We start from the raw sequence: 3,620 nt of genomic DNA, 5'->3' as shown, positions 1-3,620 counted from the left end.
GAATATCAAGAATTTTTTTATGAGAGTTGGTGGTTGAAATCGGAGGTTTTAGGAGGCTATTGGTAACTAAAATCAGCCGGATTATGATAAAAAAGAATCAGAGTTTCGAAAAGAATAAAACACGATGCTATCGCCAAACACGCCCCTGTCGCCAAGCGACAGACGTGTCGCCGCGACGCCAAGCCTATCGCCAGGCGACAGCCTGTAATGCGGCGCTGCAATCAGTTTTTCATGCGTTTTCATATTTAGATAAAATTTAAGCGTACGTAGGGTAAAACTATAATTTCCTTAAAAACACTTCTTTTATTCTAAATAAAACTCTTAAAACTCAATTATCAATGCTAATCACATTAGGATTCAAAAGAACCTTCTAGAAGATTCTAGAAGACTATACTCAATCCTAATTGCATTAGTAATGATAAATCATAATAGGCCCTCCTCTAGATCATTAGGCCGCATATAAAAATCAAACCGGGCCCAGTTTAGTAATTTGGCCATAACTTTCTCATTATTCATCGGAAATGGGCTTATAATATATCGTGGAAAGCTCTTTTCAAAACCGATCCAAGTACACCATTATTAGACACTTTCCATGGGCCAAACTAAATTGGATTGGATATTTTCATAAAATAGGTTTTCAAAAACAGAGAGAAAGAAAAGAATTAAAAACTAACCGCAACACTAAACTTTCCACACTTTCACTTCATTCGATTATGATTCGACGTGAAAGATACTCATCACTGGGTTTGGTTTTGGGGAGATACAAATGTGTGTCTACATCTGTAAATACTCTTGTAAATCCTTTTGAAGGCTAACTTTTAGATCATATTTCATTTGCTAGGTTTTTAGAGAGAGAAACTAGAGAGAAGTTAGAGAGAGTAGAGATTGTAATTCTTTGATTTGATTTGTAATTCAAAATTGCTTCTTCAATCAAGTTTGGATTTCTTCATCATATCAATGAAAGTTTGTGAGATTTCTTTCTTTTGAATTTACTTCAATTGCAATTTTCTTAAATGCTTGAATGTTTGGTTTTGATTTTGATTTAGTATTGAGAATTTGTTGATTGATTGTTTTTCCTTTTGATTTAGCTTGAGATGAATATGTTTGTGATTGAATTTATTTTGGATTTCAATTTCACCATGATTAGTGAGTAGATTAGTTGCCAGGGAGAAGGGGAAGCATGGTTGATTGATGATTTTTGCTAGTAGATGATCATTGATTGATTGAATTGTTGCAATTAAATTGGTTGACATAGTTGTGCATGTGATTAATTAGACTAGGAGTGATCAACCTATAAGATTAATTTAGATTGCATTGCAAATTTCAATGACATGAACCCTTGATTTGAGAATTACATTTATTGATTGAATTTGATTGTGATTCTCCTTGTTAGCCATTCATAGTGAACCCTAGCTTTGTTTATAGGAGATAACTTTTGAATTCCTTTGATTGCAACTATTATTTGTCCCTTGCAATGTTTGAATCAATTGAGTGATATATCAATTAGCATAATTGTTTAGCTTGCATGTGGAACCTATATCCCTAGTGTTTAGCATATTGATTGAATTCTTTGATTAGTCTTGATTCTTGTTATCCTAGTTACCAACCTAAACCATTGATAATTCTTCGATTTAGCTTAACATTAGACTATAGCATATTTCCCATTCATTCCTTTAGGTTCGACCCTTGACTTACCGCATACTTGTATAAGGTTTGTTAAGTGTTTACAAATTTAGTTAGACCAAGGGAGAATTAGATGGCGACCTAGTTTTACCCCTTGTCAAAATGGCGTCGTTGCCAGGGAATGACATTAGTGATTTGTTATAGTTGTTGAATCTATTTCATTCTAAAAAAAACAAAAATATTTTCCTCTTTAAGGCTACACTTGTAGCCGTGATACTAATCATTTCTTTTGAGTTGTATGCATAGAGCACGTGGCCATTCACAAGTGCCATTTGATTCGTAGAAATAGAGGAATATTACAAGGTTAAGGGTTGCTAGGAGATCTTTGAGCTCTAGCATTTCAAGTGAGGAAGAACCACAAGTAGAGGAACAAGCAAGAATGGGAGAGAATCCGAGAGTGGCATTGAAAGAATTGGGGATTCCCGGTGCATATATATTTGAGAGTGGAATTGCTCCACCTACAACACCGCCAAATGATTTTGAAATTAGGTCGGCTATAATCATTTTAATAGAGATCCCGCTAAATCATCTTAAGAAGTTTGATAAATATTGCAATACTATCAAGGTGAACGGAGTTTCCCAAGAATTCATTGCCTCAAGCTCTTTCCCTTTTCTCTCATTGGGCGTGCTTTGGAATGGCTAGACAAGGAGGTTAAGCCGAATTCTCTAACGACATGGGACGAGGTTACAAAAGAATTGCTATCTCGTTTCTATCCACAAAAGAAAACGGCGGAGGCAAGAGCTTTGATTCAAGGCTTTAAACAAAAGCCAAGTGAGAACCTCTATGAAGCGTGGGAGAGATATAAGGAGTATCAAAGGGTGGGTCCTCACCACGGGATTCCAACCTATCAAATTATTTAGATTTTCTATGGATGCCTAAGTCCCCAAGGCAAGTCATGCCTTGAAGGAGGAGCCAGAGGTCCCATCATGAATAGGATAGAAGAAGAAGTGGTGGACATTATTGAGGATATTGTGAGGTACTATAGAGATTGGCAAGATGGCTAGAGAGAATCAACTAGCAAGAGTAGCTCTTCAGTGTACTTGGTTGATCATTTAAATGCAATCAACAATCTCTCCTCACAAATGACAAACTTGGGGAAGGAACTGAATGCAATCAAGGAAAAATTGGAGAGTTCTTCTTCTCAAGCTCCAAGTCTTCTCTCCCAATTTAAGGGGAGAGGTACTCCTTCTAACTCTCATCCCCCTCCTTCTTCTAGTAACATGCCTAGTGGTTGTTTGTTTTGTGATGTGTGTGGTTCATATGATCATGATGCTAGTAATTGCCCTCATGCTTTTCCAGATGGTAATGAAGATTTTGATAATAATGAGAATGAACATGTGAACTTTGTGTCAAACAATAATAATGTGCAAAGGTTTGATAACAATAGGGGTCAATGGAAAAGAAATTACCAAAACCATGGTAATTTTGACAACTATAACCAAGGTGGTGGTTATAGGAACCAAGGTTCTCGAGGTAACTATAACAATCAAGTTTATAGTAGCCAAAATCAAAACCAAAATTATGGTAATAAAAACCAAGGTTACGGAAATCATAATCAAGGTGGTATTAACCATAATCAAGGTTATGGACAAAATAAAAATAGGGGTAATTTGAACAATCAAGGGAGAGGCAATTTTCAAAATAATGCTCAAAGAGGCCCTCCACCCGGATTTGCTCCTATTCACAATAATTCCTATTCACAATCCTCTTCCTCTAGAACTACTTTAGAGGAAATCATTGAAAATCAAACAAAGTTGTTGAACACTTACATGGCCGTAAGTGACAAGAAATTTAATGAGGTGATGACTCATAATAAGATGCTAGAAAACCAAATTTCTCAACTTGCCAATGCTTTGAAAGACCATGCTAGTCCTTCCTCTTTACCTTCCCAAGGCTTAGATCTCAAGAGACCCGTTAATGCTATTGTTACAAGGAG

The 3,620-nt window shown here is 36.1% G+C and overlaps 1 non-coding gene across 1 annotated transcript; it reads right to left on the bottom strand.

Annotated features, from left to right (window-relative positions):
* Positions 1 to 2,416: 2,416 nt before the first annotated feature.
* Positions 2,417 to 2,522, bottom strand: LOC145557164 (small nucleolar RNA R71). Its single transcript, XR_014092218.1, has one exon. It is a non-coding gene; the product is annotated as a small nucleolar RNA R71 (small nucleolar RNA).
* Between the last annotated feature and the right edge of the window lie 1,098 nt (positions 2,523 to 3,620).

Source organism: Chenopodium album, chromosome 8, assembly GCF_948465745.1.
Source record: "Chenopodium album chromosome 8, dcCheAlbu1.1, whole genome shotgun sequence".
Lineage (NCBI taxonomy): Eukaryota > Viridiplantae > Streptophyta > Magnoliopsida > Caryophyllales > Amaranthaceae > Chenopodium > Chenopodium album.
The sequence above is the reverse complement of the archived record's forward strand: the minus strand, read 5'-3'. Positions and strand labels throughout refer to the sequence as shown.